Source organism: Falco peregrinus, chromosome 4 (assembly GCF_023634155.1).
Source record: "Falco peregrinus isolate bFalPer1 chromosome 4, bFalPer1.pri, whole genome shotgun sequence".
Taxonomy (NCBI): Eukaryota; Metazoa; Chordata; class Aves; order Falconiformes; family Falconidae; genus Falco; species Falco peregrinus.
This window is the reverse complement of record NC_073724.1, coordinates 16,923,889-16,940,525: the sequence shown is the minus strand read 5'-3', so window position 1 is coordinate 16,940,525 and position 16,637 is coordinate 16,923,889.

Sequence of the window (16,637 nt, the reverse complement as noted above, 5' to 3'; positions counted from 1 at the left end):
AGGGTGATTGAAGTTCCCCAGCAGGATCAGAGCCTGCAAGCATGATGCGTGCTGTAGTTGAGTAAAAACATTTCATCAACAGGCTACCCTTGGTTGGGCTGCCTGTAGTCAACAGCAGCCATGAGTTTTCCTTTGTTGTCTTGGACCCTAATTTTTACCCATAAGCTCTCAAACTGTTTATCACTGTTTTTCAAAGACAGCTGTGTGCAGTCAATGTATTCTACATAGGGGGCAACGCTTACCCTCTACCCCTCCTTCCTGCCTGTCCCTTCTGAACAGTTTATTGCCATCAATTACAGCACTACAGTGGAGTGATTCATCCCACAATATCCCAGCAATACCAATTAGATTGCAGATTTCTAGCTGCTCAGTGGCTTTCAGCTCTTCCTGCTTGTTACCTGCGCTGTGTGTATTGGTATATGAGCATTTCAGCGGGGCTATTGATCATTAAACATATAAAAAGTACATTTGCTCATGAAAAAGAGAGTATGGTTAAGAAATGGGTGGAAGAAATGTTTTAGAACAGACTGGCCCTGTAAAGGATTGCAACCATTAATAGATTGATAACATAGTGCTTTGACTACATTGTATAAAATCTTGAACATCTTCACCAGAGGAATATGAGATTTCATTAACAAGTTGTGAGATCTTGCTAATTCTCTTAGCATTTTTACTGTTTATTCCACTTTTGTGGAAGGGAGAAAATAAAGATGCTTCAGATGAATGTTGGGTACTCTTCAGCAGGCATTCCTACAGTGCCCTCTTGTGATAACTGAGCTATGGGTTCTTGAAAACATCTCTGACAGTAATAATAAATAGCCATACTTGATCAGAGCTGCCAAAAATTTGTCAGGTGCTCAGACTCCTGTAATGACAAGTACCAGCTGCTTCAGAAAAACAAAAAGAACTCAGATGGCTTCCATATCAGAAGTTTCCTCTTAAACTTTGTCATGGATTAATTCCTGTAAGAAAAAATACAAATATTTACTTCAAGCTAACTTATCATCATATTTAGTTGTATGCAACTAAAACTTTGGCCACAAAGATTTTGAATTATTTTTTAAAAGCTGCTGTTCTTTGACTGCAGGAGTATATTCTGTCCCTGAAACTACCTGTTCATTTCTAAATCATTAAGTTATTATTTTTTTTTAATTTCATTGATATCTCCATTGTTTTCCTTGTAATAGAAGAAAGGAGATATGTATATAGGAGAAAGAAGTTATGCACAGTTTAACTTCTTATGCCATTAATAATTTTAATAAATTGTTTTCCAGCCTTTTGTGGATCCATATTGACTTCTATCCTCATGCAGTGTGTTGACTTTTTAGAAATAATTATAGGATATATAGGAAATAAAGATAGGATAGGAGTTCTGACAATATTCCATATGAAGACACTAGCAGGTAGTGTCTTCATTACTAGGTATTACTAAGTATTTTAAATTTCTGTTTTTGTACTTTATAATGTTGCTGGCTTTTCTATCAAGATAAGAAAATAGCCTTGGTACCACTGTGTTGAGTTTTAGCTTGAAACTTGATACTTTAACTCAAACTCATTTAAACACCTTTGCTGGAGCAATTTCATTTGAAATTCTGAACAGAAAGTGTATTATCCCTTATACACATATTGGTGTACCCCCATAGAAAGAGGGCTAGAACACTTTCCATAAGATTTTTTTATTTACTCGTATTCTGAAGAAATCTATGTTCATTTCTGTTTGATCAAAATAACTTTCATCAACCTCAGTGTTCCAACTTTGTGAACTGTAGACGATTTGGCATTGCAACAGGCACCCCACACTCATTGCATTTCTTGTATTCTTCAGCTTTTCTTGTTTCTTTACCCAAGACAAAATTGCAACTTTTATAAAGATTCTTCATGAAGTTCAAGCAAAATGTTCTCAATGACTACAGCTCCCCTCTACCTCCCATCCATTCTTTTCCCCAAATCCTTTATTCCACCCTATATTATGTAAATGTGATTAGATGGTAAGAGGTTATTTTGTTTTACGGTTCTGAGCTAGAAAACAAGAGTTCATTACCATTCCATTGTTTTTATTTTCTGAAGCATCTGGTGATGCGGTTGTCATATAAGCTGTGTTCACATTTTTCTAGTTTTCTGTATGCCCAGAATATTTCTTTCTTAGTTTAAAAGAGTTGTGTATGCATTTTTGGTATCTATTATGTGGCTTTGCATTTGAAGAAACACAAAAAACCAGGAAATCCAGCCTAGTCTTAGTCTGTCTAATATAGTCTGCCCAGGCCAAAGTCTAAACTTGAATCAAAAAATAATTAAGTTTAGTTTTATAAGACAAGCCCATAAAAGCTTATTTGACAAAGTCTCAATCTCTGGTGAGCTGATGGATGTGGATCTATTGCCAATATATTTTCAAGTTTCTAATTTATTTATATATATATAATTAAGAATTAATATCTTAATGACTTTGATAGCATCATTTCACACAACTAACTAATTTTACCTCTTGTTTTCCTATTTAGTTTCTGATCTTGACACCAAATAATCCTAGTCTTGGTACAATATTTGAAGAGCAAGAAAACTATTTTAAGGTAATTGTTCTAAAATATTTTTCCAGCTTTTTAATATATATGACAAATATGGCTTTCTTCTCAACTGATGCATATTATAATCACTCCTTAGGAGTGTGATACATGATTTTTTTTTTTTTTTCTGAATTAATGTAAACCAAAATTATACTCACTGTCTTGATAACAGTATGATAGTATGCAAGGTAACCTTAAGATTTTTTTCTTTATTTTAAACATATATTTCTGGATAACTGAAAAGCATATTTCATTCTAATTAAATGATGATATTGATATGCATCTTGGGACTTAATGTTACACAGGAATTTATCAAACACCTTTCAGCATAGCTAAATCACGTACTCCATTTATTTCAGTAGATAATACAGCATAAGATCATGAAGGAGTTCATTATGTATCTTTCAGCGCACAATGTATGTCAACAGTTGATTAGTAAGCAGTTTGACTTTTGGGATCACTAGCACCAGTTCTGGGATGCAAGCAGTACCTTCTGTGCTTTGTCTCAATCCCCTTGAAAATATTTATTTTTTTTAAACAGCATTTCTTTTCAACATGTTTTTCAATTGGATCTTTTTAGAAAATTATTTTGTTTTTTATTTCCTCTTTTTCCTTTTTAATCTAATGTTATCAATGTATAACAAAAACCAGGAATGGTTTTAATATAGGTTACTTGGGCTTAACTTACACTGGTCAGATTTGGTTCTTAGAAGGAAAAATAAAACATTTATAGTTAACTGTAATATTAGCTATGAAAACCAGGCAGAAATATGAAACCTGATGGATTTCTTCAAATTCACATCACAATTTTTACAACACCCATACATAAAACAAGCACGTTTTTCTTCTTAAAATACTTTATTTAGTCAGTATTTTTGGGATATTTTGTAAACTATAGATGGTTGAAATGTCACTCCATCACCCTGTTGATACTGAAGTTAAAAGATGAGATTCAGGTTAAATGCATTTTCCTAGTGAAAGAGAAATCAGAAGGAAATTCAGAAAAACATGAAAAACACATACAGCTTAGTCTAATAAATGACCATTGAAATTATAATGAAAAAGTTAAACACTATGAGCTTCCCTACCACTAGGCCATCATCTATTTTTCTACAAGTGATAATAATAACTCCTTACTCATACATACTCTTATTTGATTGTCATACAAAGGCTGCTTGTTCATTTAACATGAATACACATATTAGTATACCTAATGAAGTACAATAATATGAGCTGTTACTGAGCTAAATGTATTATGCAAAGCTTTAATACATGAGTCTGCATAAAAATTAATTAAATCCAAGAAACAGAAAAATTAGACATTTAATAACATTCACTGCATATCTTCATTTTATCTGTTTTGTTAGTGAAACTGTACTGAGGAAAACAGGCCTGAAGACTTGACCAGGCCATGGTGTCTTCCCCTGCAGTGACCTTCATATATCAGGGATGAAATGCAATTGCATTTGTCATTTGCTGCCCTCAGCAACCTTTCAGTCAGGGCACAGGGGATGAGGTTGACACCTGAGGAGAGCAAGAGGAGGCAATCTACCCCATGAGCTAAATATCCTTGAGCTCTTTTGCTGCTTATGTATGTCTCCTTCAGATCACAAATACAAACATGATATTGCCTCTACCATGATCCCTGGTGTGAAATGTGAATTCATCATGCAATCTAATTTCTCTGAAAAAAAGGAAATTTAGCTCTAATTGTGGGTGTAACTATAAGCAGCACCAATGGACAGTGGTGTTTTCCCACCAGTACTCTCATTGTGTCATTTTTTTTTTTCTTTATTTGTGGCTGCATTGTATTACTGCTACTCATTAATTCTTATGTTTCTTCATTCAACTCTACTTTGTGTGGCTAGTAGACTACTTGTGAGATAATAGCAGTAAGACATGCAATATTCTTCACAGTAAGGCAACTTCTCCCTTGCAGATGAATACACAGTTACCAATGTGGATGCAGAAGCATAGCTTCTAACATTGCAAGAACAGAAAAGAATGCCCTTCCTTATTCTCCTGGCCAGGCATGCAATACATAGAATTATAGAATCATTTAGGTTGAAAAGACCTTTGAGAACATCAAGACCAACCCAGGACTGCCAAGTCCTTCACTAAACCATGTCTCTAAGCAATGCATCTATGCATTTTTTAAATACCTTCAGGGATGGTGATTCCACTATGTCCCTGGGCAGCCTGTTCCAATGCTTGACTACCCTTTCCATGAAGATATTTTTCCTAATATCCAATCTAAACCTCCCCTGGTGTAATTTGAAGCTGTTTCCTCTTGTCCTGCCACTACTTGTCTTGGAGAAGAGACCTACCCCCACCTGCCTACAACCTCCTTTCAGGAAATTGTAGAGAGCAGTAAGATCCCCCCTGAGTCTCCTCTTCTCCAGGCTGAATAACCCCAGTACCCTCAGCTGCTCCTCATAAGACTTGTGCTCCTGACCCTTCACCAACTTCACTGCCCTTCTCTGGACATGCTCCAGCACCTCAACATCCTTCTTGCTGTGAGGGGCCCAAAACTGAACACGGTTGTTTGAGGTGCAGCCTCACCAGTGCTGAGTACAGGGGGACAATCACTTCCCCAGTCCTGCTGGCCACACTGTTTCAGACACAAGCCAGGCTGCTGTCGGCCTCCTTGGCCCCCTGGGCACACTGCTGGCTCTTGTTCAGCTGGTCACCGACCAACACCCCCAGGTCCTTTTCCTCCAGGCAGCTTTCCAGCCGCTCTTACCCAAGCCTGTAGTGTTGTGTGGGGTTGTTGTGACCCAAGGGCAGGAGCCAGCACTTCTTTTTGAATATGTCTCTTATTGGGCCAAATAATGTGGTTGACAATAAGTGGCCTGCATATTATATTAATATTGACTAATAAAAATTACCTGATGTTTAAATATTTCCTTTTCCTTTTGTTTCCTTTCCTTGCTTTGCCTTGCCCTTGCCCTTGCCTTTGCTCTTTCCTTTTCTTTCCTTTTCCTTTCTCATTATTCCATCTGACCTCTTCCCAAAAAGGAAATCACACAGAATTTTCTGTTGAATTTTTCCTTTTCAGTTCACAGAATGAAACCTTTCCTTGTCACTTATCTACAGCAAGGAAGCTGAGGCTGAATGCCTTGGGGACTTTTCTCTGCAAGGAAAGTATTTGGAGAGGTATAGCACCTTAATACTGAAATGATAAGAAGTGGAAATGCCTGTGAGCAATAATGTATTTAGTACTGGTGCAGTAAGATCTCAATAGGCAGGACATCTTTGCAGCATGTAAATATAAAATGGTGTTAATAAGGAAAGAAGTTTAGTGCTTGGCTAAACTCTAAAATGTTTAGTTAATCATTGGCTTCCATGGACTTCAGTGGAGTTATTGTATAACAAGAAAAGGATGAAGTTCTACATCTGAAAGCCTTTATCCTTATAGGGTTGGAAAGGTTCTTGGCTCGTTTGTTTCAAATTTGGAGCAATGTTGTGTCTTGGAAAGCTCAGGAAATTATTTTGCAGTGATAATCAGATGAACATGGAAACAACACTAGTAACTAAAGGCAGGTTTTGGTTGCTTCCTTTTTTCCATTGGAAGCCTCTGGGATTTTCTGAAAGGGAATTATACCTGATGTTCCGTCATGGTACTATCATTATTCTTCACATGTATTTCATTTTCAATTATCAGAATACAGGTTGATCATCTTTCATGCTTTTGATGAGACTTTGGTTTCTTGTTCTAATTTGTCAGTACTGTATTTTTGACTCAATCATTTCCATTCATTCTCATTGTTTGTCATATTCACTTGAATGAAATTAGGTTATTAATTAGATCTGTGAGGCATAGAAATGTTTCCAATATATTGATATAGTACCTGAACATTACTGTTCTATTCTGATACTAAAAACCCTTATGCAGTACTTGAAACTTTTGACAAATATCATAAATACACTGTTGCCAATGAATTCATTAAGGACCAGTCAAACTACTGACAATTTAGATGAGGTAGAAATTAGTATTTCTGCATCCCCTATTCTATCCATGAATCAAAACTGGCTGGCTGGAAATTTAAGGACAAAGTTACTTCTTTTAAATGCCAGTTTTCAGGTTGAAAACTGATGAAAGAAATATGCTGAATTTTCAAAATCTGAGTCAAAAATAATTTAATAAATCTGCATCAGAATTCATGATGAAAGCAGAAAAGATTTCATCTAAAGAAAGTCAGTCTGGTGGTGAGGGATTGTTTCCATCTTCTGAAAACATGACGGCCTCTTTACAAAAACAGTAAAAAAACTGCTTCAAGATGTAGATAATAAAAGAGTTTTTGTAGTCTGAGCAGGAAAACTGTCAAATGCCCAGGCAATTGATCAGGAAGACTATCATGACTGGTGTATGCAAAGATGGACAAGATGCACAAAGTATCGAACAGGGGCTTTACAGAGCACCATAAAGTATCCAGTGATATGTGCATTGAGGACCTCTGATAAACATGGGTGACTGACAGGAAAACCTCTGACTTCTCTTGGAAACCCAAGTGTGCAAAAAGAGAGAAGTCTCAGATCTGTCACTGACAAAGTGCTATAGGGAAGTTAGCTTACAAATTCCATTAATTAGCACATTTTATTTTGAACATATTTCTTGCACATTTTACCATAATAATGGGTATAAAATAAACACCTGCATGAAAATTGCTGTGGTAACTGTTGATCTAAAGTTTTTCTTTAACAGTTCTGTTATGTCCTTTATCTTCACCAGCTCTTTTACATCTATAAAGTGTAATTCCTTTAAGACACACTGAGGAGAGTGGAGGTATCCTAAATTACAAGGAAAAGACAGAAAATAAGTAGGGAATTATTGTTCATTTTCTATAACACGCCAAACACTTGGGGACATAAAGAGTTTAGAAATAGTAAGTCCTTTTTGCATGCACAATTAAAACCTTTCAGACAACTTTCTCGCCTAACAAAGATACAGGAGTTCAACATACGTTTAGGTAAAGAAACAGAGTAAATGCAATGACCTAGAGAGTTCTTAATCTGATGGCTGTTGGAAATATGAAGGATAATATAAATTTTCTCAGGTTTTACGCTGCTTTTTCCAAACTGCAAGCCACTCTGCAGTGTTAAATATAACACCTGAGAGCTTGTATGTCAGTAAAGCCTGGGCTGCCAGAGAGGCAGTTGAGTTGCCACAGGACAAGATATCAGTTTTCCATCCATACTTGTATCTAGACTAACCTACACGAAGCAGATCAATTCTGAACAATAGAATGGTGAATGAAAGAAAAATTCTTCACATTTTATCCAAAGCACATCCCAATCTATTAGAAGCTTTATAATGATTTCAACAGATTGCAACATTTTGAACACAGTGAAAAAGAATACTTTATGCATTCAAAGCCACTTCAAGCCTCCTAGTCCTTTCTTCAGCACACTAAAGTTTTAGGAAATCCTTGGTTAAAGAGTTCAGAAATTACTCAATATTTTAAGACATATATTCATAAACTTTACAGAAAACAGAATGCACACAGGGAACATATTTTCCCCCCTGTTTCCATGGCATTGTTTTATCATTGTACAGTATGTCCTGATGCTTTCAATGCAAAAGATGTTCTCTGCAGTGTCATCATATTTGATGTAGTAACTTCCACACCTTATAAAGGCAGAGATCATTGGAAGGACATTCTAATAAACATGAAGTGCAGCCATGTCATCATTTTCCTGTTCATTCTCACCCTCCCCTCCCTAATTACAAAGTAGAATAGCATCCATGTCCTTTATTTATTAAGCCTTTCAATTCTCTGTTCTTTAGGTCTATGACATGGGCAAAAATGCCATTGGGTACAAAGCTGCATCCTCTTCCCACATACTAAAGTCACTCTTGATGTAAGCCTCAAGGTAGGCAAAATCCAGTTCTTCAACTGTCAGAGCTTTCTTATAAAAATAATGACTTTGAATTCCTGTATCTTATTATCTCATTAGAAATGAAACACCAGCAGCTTGTAGAAACTTCTGGTAAAGCACTTTGACATTAAATAGTTATTTTATATCACTACCATAGCTTCACTTTTCATGACCTGCCTTCTATTCCTACAGCATTCATTGGTCATAATGGACAAAATTTTCTCACTGAGATCAGAGAGTATGAGAAAAGTTTATCAAACCCTTCATTTGGCTGTCTTTAACGAAGTCATGTTCTTGTCACAGTGAGTACTTGGGGGAAAAGAAAGCCATGCAGTCAGGTTGACATCAAAGCAGCAAGTAAGAACTATGAAAATTAACATCTTCATAGGCCTAAATCACTGGATTGAAGACCATAATTAACAGTTCCCTTATCTAGCACAATAAACATATCTTACAGTATACAAACACATGCTCTGGAACAGATACTCACAAGAGCTAAAGACTACTTCAGGTCCTAAATAGCATCTTTATAATTTCTTTAACTACTTTATTATCAACTGTAATCCTAAAATTTGGGAGGATGGGAATAGGATTGGTGGTGTATATATATCCGGAACAGGACAAAGGAATCTAAAGAGCAGCATACGTGAAATTTACCACTGAAATAACTATGAGGGTGCTTCCAATATCTAAGTCGCTTAAGTGACTGAAAGGCTAAGAATGTGGTTTAGAGAGGGAATTTGAAGAAAAAAAAAAAAAAAAAAAAAAAAGAAAAGACAAAGAGCAGCATTTCAAATACACATTGCTTTTCAGTATCTTCCACTGGTTAGTTTAAATACCACCTCAGTCAATGTGCCTATCAAATGTGAATCTATTCTTCAGTATGAAACACACTATTTGCCATTCAGGGGTTGTTAAAGTGAATTATATTTTGAATTCCACTCCCCCAAATAAAGACCTTAAGACCTAGTTGTAGTGGATGGAATTTTAGTATTACTTTTTTTTTTTTTCTTTTTCAAATAGTCCTGTGTAGTTTATTAACCTAGTTATGTGAGCTAAGATATTTATTCCAACAACAAGACAAATACTGCTTTAGTGCAATTAATTTTCAAATTGACTGAACTGTTTTAACTTCTTGTGATTCATCCTTTAAATTCTTTAAGATGAGGAAGGATCAGTGGAATAGTGAAACAGTCTGGGAATGACAAAGGACATTAATGAAAGTCTTGAGAATAACAAGGACAAGGATGTATCTGGAATGGAAGTACTTGCTGTGGAAAATCATATCTATTTATGGATCAGAGATACAAGAAGAGGGATGTGGGAAAGAATAGGTATGTCTTCCGTGTGTGGGTACATGTAAACATGTAAGAGATGGTGAGTGGAGGAAGATATGTAGTATATGGAAAAAAATAATTATAATTTCCAAATACATAGAGTGTTTGGGAAGACAGTCAGTGATAACTCACAATATCTAAGGTATTAATAAATTCCACTCAATTTCCAGCAGCTGCCCTGCTATATGTGTGGTTAAGCTCACAAAATCTAGATGGCACAAATGTAGGTTTACAAGGATGAACAGTCTTGCTGTAGATATAGGGCCCTGCTTATTCTGTAAACTCATTTCAGGCAAAAATTGTAGAATATAAAATAGCTAGACAGAAATAAAGCATGATATGACACCTCTGTTGTTAGTGTTTAATGCTGTACTATTTTGACATCTGCTCTTTTTTAATAAATAATTTAAGTATCTCATTTTTTTCAAACCTGTTCTACCATGGCTACTGTAAAAAATATTCTTAGTCTACAGTAAGTAGTATGTGGGTTAAAAAGAAAGGTAAAAACCAACCCGCCAACACAAAATCCAGTATAGGAACCATTTTATAAATCGATTTTGCTTTAAGCTCCCCAGAAGATTTACTTTTTTTTTTTATTGTGGTGGGTTGACCCGGAATGGATGTCAGGTGCTCACTAAGCCATTCTATCATTCCCCTACCACAGCTGGACAAGAGAGAGAAAATAGAACAAAAAGCTCATGGATCAAGATAAGGACAGGGAAAGATCATTCAACAGTTATGGTTATGGGCTAAACAGATTCAACTTGGGGAAATTTAGTTTATTACCAACTAAATCAGAGTAGGGTAATGAGAAATTAAAACTTGAAACACCTTCCCCCTGTCCCTCCCTCCTTCCCAGGATTCACTTTACTCCCTATTTTCTCTACCTCCTCCCTCCCCAGTGGCAGAGGGGGGCGGGGAAAGGGGGTTGTGGTCAGTTCATCACATTGTCTATGGTGTCCTTTCCTCCTCAGGGGGAGGACTCCTCGCACTCTTCCCCTGCTTCAGTATGGGGTTGCTCCAATGTGCTCCAGCGTGGATCCTTCCCACAGGGTGCAGTCCTTCAGGGACAGACTTCTCCAGCATAGGTTCCTCTCTCCACAGGTCCTGCCAGGAGCCTGCTCCAGCACGTGCTTCCCACAGGGTCACAGCCTCCTTCAGGCACATCCACCTGCTCCAGCATGGGGCTGCAGGTGGAGATCTGCTCCCTCATTAACCTCCACAGGCTGCAGGGAGACAGCCTGCCTCACCATGGTCTTCACCATGAGCTGCAGGGCATCTCTGCTCAGGTGCCTGGAGCATCTCTGCTTCTTCATCAGCCTTGGTGTCTGTGCTACCACTGTTGCTGATGAGCTTGACCTTGGCCAGCAGTGCATCTGTCTTGGAGCAGGCTAGCATTGGCTCTATGAGGTGTAGGGGAAGCTTCTAGCAGCTTCTCACAGAAGCCACCTGTACAGCCCCTCCCTCATTACCAAAACCTTGCCACACAAACATAATATATAGATTCTCAGAAATACTAAATATATCAATAGCAACAATTTATATGATTGGAGTGAATAAACTCTATTATTCATAACAATTTAACTTCTGCAATAAATGAAAAAAATCAGTTTAGTACTATCTATAAATGTGTGTCTGCATGCCTGGCATGAACAATTTAAAGATGAAAAATAGAATTTATTAGCACCTGAAAAGGTCTCTGTTTAAGCATAATTATTTCATGCTGGAATTAATATTATAGAGTACTTAATAATCTTTTTTAACTGGCTTTGTCTTGAAATTTTTATATTGTGGATCCAAAGGTGCATTTATAGAGACATTTACAGGCTAACGTTTTCATCCCCACTTAATCTCAGGTCTACAATGTTGCGCAATCATTTTACTTGCATAATTTTGTAATAGGTGTTTTGGGGTTTCTTTTTCATTTAAATTTATTTACTAGCAACATAGATCTCCTGCTTAAATAAGAAGGTTTTTTTTCAACTCTTGATGTGTTTTCATAAACTTTGTACTTCAGGAGCTGTTCTTCAGAAACTGTTTGCTTAATATTTAGTGGGTGTTTCTGTGAGTAATTACGGATTTTCCACAATTCCTTTCTTTACTCCCACCCTCACCTCTCACTCTTCTTTGTTAATTAAAAAAACAAACAACAAAACAAACAAACAAAACCCACCACAACAAAATCACTAACCCACTACAGAATCATAGAATCATTTCAGTTGGAAAAGACCCTTAAGATCATTGAGTCCAACTGTAAACATAACACTGACAAGTCCACCACTATATCATTAACTTAATTGATACCTGTATCTAAAGGTAAATCTCACAGTCTTCTTCCACTATAATTGAGTGAATTATTAATCATTAACATTTTCTGAATCTTCCAAAAGTATATGCTGAATTTAAATTTACTTAGCTGTCATCATCTTTTCTAACTGAAGAATTACATGGGATTTTCTGGTTACATGGGTCAATAAAACTAAGGATTTTGGAAGCTGGTAAATAGTATTTAAACTTTATCTGGTTTAATTTGTAAAGACATTCTTTTTAATATTTTTGGCCAGAGAAAAATATTGTGGGTGTTTGTTCCCCTGAAATCTTCAACATGTGTTGTCACAAGTTTAAAAAGGCAATGTATTAAATGTTTCATAAGATATTTGAAGAATATTACTTCATAACCTAAAGCTATAAAACCCCTCTGCTGATTAATATGAACAGCTACCCACATTTATAGTAATGTATTTGTGAATAAGCATACCCATGACCTTGTATTATCTCCATGGTTTAGGTTCTAATGAGACACAAACAGGAAAATACAGTTCACAGTTCTTTAGCAGGTTCCATAGTGCTTTGTACTGGGAGTATGAAGTGCCATTACATCAAAGGAAATTTCTTTTACTATTAACATGTACATGTTTAGATCTTGCATTAACATATTACATCTCTGTTCTTCAGCCTCCTGCTGCCTGTTGCCTTATGTGTATTATGATTTAACTTTTTCAGCAGTCAACAACGTCAGTTCTATTCCATAAATGTTCTTTGCCTGCACTATATTGGTTGACACTTCTCCATTCCAGTGGAATGCAAAACTTCCTTTCCTACCAAATGAAACAAGCTTGCTTTCTTTTTTTTTTTTTTCAGTTTTAGATCATAGACACACTTAAGAAGTATGAAAAAAAACCCAAACAGAAAACCAGAACATGAAAAAGCTATCTATCTCACTCAGATTGCTCACAATCTTCCACAAAACCATGAAAGATAAATTTTCTCTTAATGAAAAAAAGAAAAAAGAAAAGAAACCACAAATGCAAAATGTGACTTAAGTCAGATTCCTGAATACTTCCAATTTCTGATACTGCCTGCAACAAAATGCCGCAAAAATACCACAGGAAAATACTGTTCTGGTCTACCTCAATCTTTTGTATTCAGTGAACAATAAGTCATAATACTGCATATAACACTTCTCAACAAATCAGATCGTAGGACTCAGAAACCAGATGTGTCTTCAGTGAAGACTATTAATTTTTTTTTGTCATTACACAGATATTATTACAGTTATACACATAGGAAAAAAAAATAATTCACATGAAGGTTTGACTGAGACTTAGCAAAAGAAAGGATTATGTCTGCAGTGAAAAAAAGAGAATGGAAATAAAAGTAGAGTATGTAAAAAATTAAAAGAGATTAATTACAAAGACAGTTGGATTTATATTTTCCAACTAATATACAAGTACAAGCTGGGGTTGGCTGACCTGCTAGAAGGCAGTCCTGTGAAGAAGGATCTGGGAGTTCTGGTTGAACAGCAAGTTGACCATGAGCCAGCATTGTGCCCTTGTGGCCAAGAAGGCCAATGGTATCCTGGGGTGCATCAGGAGGAGCAAGGCCAGCAGGTTGGAGGTGGTGTTCCGCCCCCGCCACTCTGCCCTGATGAGGCTGCATTGGGAGTGCTGTGTCCAGTTCTGGGTTCCCCAGCTCAAGAAAGGCAAGGAACTCCTCGAGAGGGTCCAGTGAAGGGCTATGAATACGATGAGGGGACTGGAGCATCTCCCTCATGACAAAAGGCTGAGAGAGCTGGGCCTGTTTAGCCTGCAGAAGGCTGAGAGAGGATCTTTTCAATGTCCACAAAAATATCCAGAGGACAAGAAGATGGGGCCAGGCTCTTTTCAGTAGTCCCAAGCAACAGGACAAGGGGAAATGGGAACAAAATGTAACACAGGCAGTTCCATCTGAGTATGAGGAAGAGCTTTACTTTCCGGGTCACAGAGTGCTGCAGCAGGCTGTCCAGAGAGGTTGCGGAGACTGCTTCTTTGGAGACATTCAGTACTGGCCTGGATGTGATCCTGTGCAATGTGCTCTAGGAGAACCTGCTTTAGCAGGAGGTTGGACTAGATAATCTCCAGAGGTCCCTTCCAACCCTGACCATACTGTGATTCCGGGAAATACTAGGAAGTGAGGAATAAAGAACAACATTAAAAGCATAATCATCCTATGAATTGTAGCCTATTGTCTTGAAAACTGTATAGTGTATCTATCATCCTCATCTCTAAAAGATATTGTAGAACTGAAAAAGTTCAAAGAGCATAAAATAAATATTAGATTTCTTATGGTGATAAGTTAAAGAGACCAAGACTTTTCAGTTTAAAACCCAGGTAACTCGAAGAGTCTGTGGCAGAAATTAACTTGCAGGAAAGTATTAACAGAAAAATAAGTCTTTATTTTGTTTATGATAGAATAATTAGAGGATATTACATATAGTTAAGATATAATCAAGGGGAGTTTGGTTTTTTACCACACAATGTATAATAAGTTTGAACTTCTTATAACAGGATGCTTTGGAAAGGGAACCTACAAATTGATTAAAAAAATAATAAAAATTCAGAGAAATATGTGTGAATAAAACTTCAGTCTCAAGTAATGATATGCTGACAATCATCAGAACCAAAAGACTGCCAGGGAAGCAAGCTGTAGTTACTTCATTCCTTTATTCATTACCTAAGCATCTATTAGGCCACCATCAGAAAAAAAGATACAGAACTAAATGTCTGAGCTTTTCTTGATTTTTTAATGATGAGCACAAATGTGTTGATCTGTGTATATACATCCCTGTCTGGATTATTTTCTTTACCCTGCTTCTATGTATATTTAAATATATTCCTAACTGTGGTTTAAGTTTTTTTACGGAGAGGTAAATCAAGTCTGCTTAACCAATTGTGTTATTACAACAGCGTTATTGTTTTTCTGATATTTGGCAAAATTCCACTTGACCCACTTAAAGCTACGTGGAACGCATAACAGCCTAGAAGAGCAAGTAGCTGCCTTTTAAATTTTACAGTATTAACTATTTGTGACAGATGTAGAAGTGTGACCCCACGTGGCCGTAAGAAACAGCTGCAATACATCTATTTTCTCAAGAGAAAAGGTGAGTAAAGTGAATGAACAAGCAAATAGTGAAACCAAAGAGAGGAAAAGCATGCCTTTAAACGCATTTCCACTGGTGGCTGCCTGGATATAGTTGTCATTCCTACTGTTATGCAAAATCTAAGAGATTTTGTGGAAAAGCCAAATAGAAGGAAACTTTCTATTAATTTTAACTTATTTCAGAAAAATAAATTGGAAATGGTAAAAAAAAAAATCAGGAAAACAAGAAGGCCATGTTTAAGACTTGTTTCATCCTCATTTGCCATTTACTAAGGAGAAATGCTTTCTTCACACAGTTTTATGAGTTTGAGGAGAATTACATGGAATAATCTTAATCAGCAGTGATAGAAAGCCCACTTACTAGGTAACATCAGGTGTTCTTCCTTGGCAGTACTTCTAAAATTGATGTGGATTTGAGCTTTTGATGGTTGTGAAAAGATCCAAGACACCATAAATTCAGTTCATGGGATTTATACAGCTCTCTTTTCTTTTACAACTGACAAACACATTGGTGTGTGCCACACAAAACTTACAGAACAAAAGAAAAGTTTCTGAAAATTTGGGGTTTTTTAAAGCTCTTAAAGAAAACATTCATATTGTAAAAATGAAGGCTAGGGAGGTTTTCTCCACCCTATAATACTTTAAAAAGAGAATAGTTGCTCACTGCTAGGGAAAAAACCCACAAACTTAACAAAATAAGACAGCTCAGCATGCCCTATCTGAGGTAAAAGTTTTGACTGACTTGCAGATATTGTTATCAGATGTTTAGATTGCTGTTTACCTTGCACCACTTGTTACTTGAAAATAATGTTTTGTTGTAATTGAACTACCTTTGCATGGAAAAGAAAATACAGTAGACATTTAGTGCTAGCATGCACTCATAATCAAATATGAGAGCAATCTGCCCTCAATCCTCATCCTACTACCATGTCTCCTTTCAAGGAAATAATTTGTCAAAATCTGTTATTGAACAAAGAAGATACATGATTATGGGCTACGCGTCATACACATATGACATACTTTGTATATCTTCAGGACTTTATATATCTACCTTTTGCTGAACTGGTGACACCTATGTGATGGTCTGAAAGCAGCAGCAAAGTGTGTTAGTCTATACTGTCAAGTTACAATCATGAAAATGCAGTGAGAAGAAAGCTAACAAATATTTTATTCTTTTTTTCCTTGCCTTTCTTTTTTTGTGTGCTGTCTCTGTGATCATTTTTTTGTTTGATTTCTTTATATCATGCATTAGCAATACTAATAAAGCTGGTTTGATGATAACTTCAGGGAGTAATTTTTGTACCCTGCCTGGGAATCTAGTGGCTTACATTACCTGCAAATTATGGGCTCAAGATTTTGACAACAATGGACGTTAGAGTGAAGAGAATATTTCCCACCCTTCTTTCCTCCCACTCTTTTATGAAATGAACAGCAGGGGGGA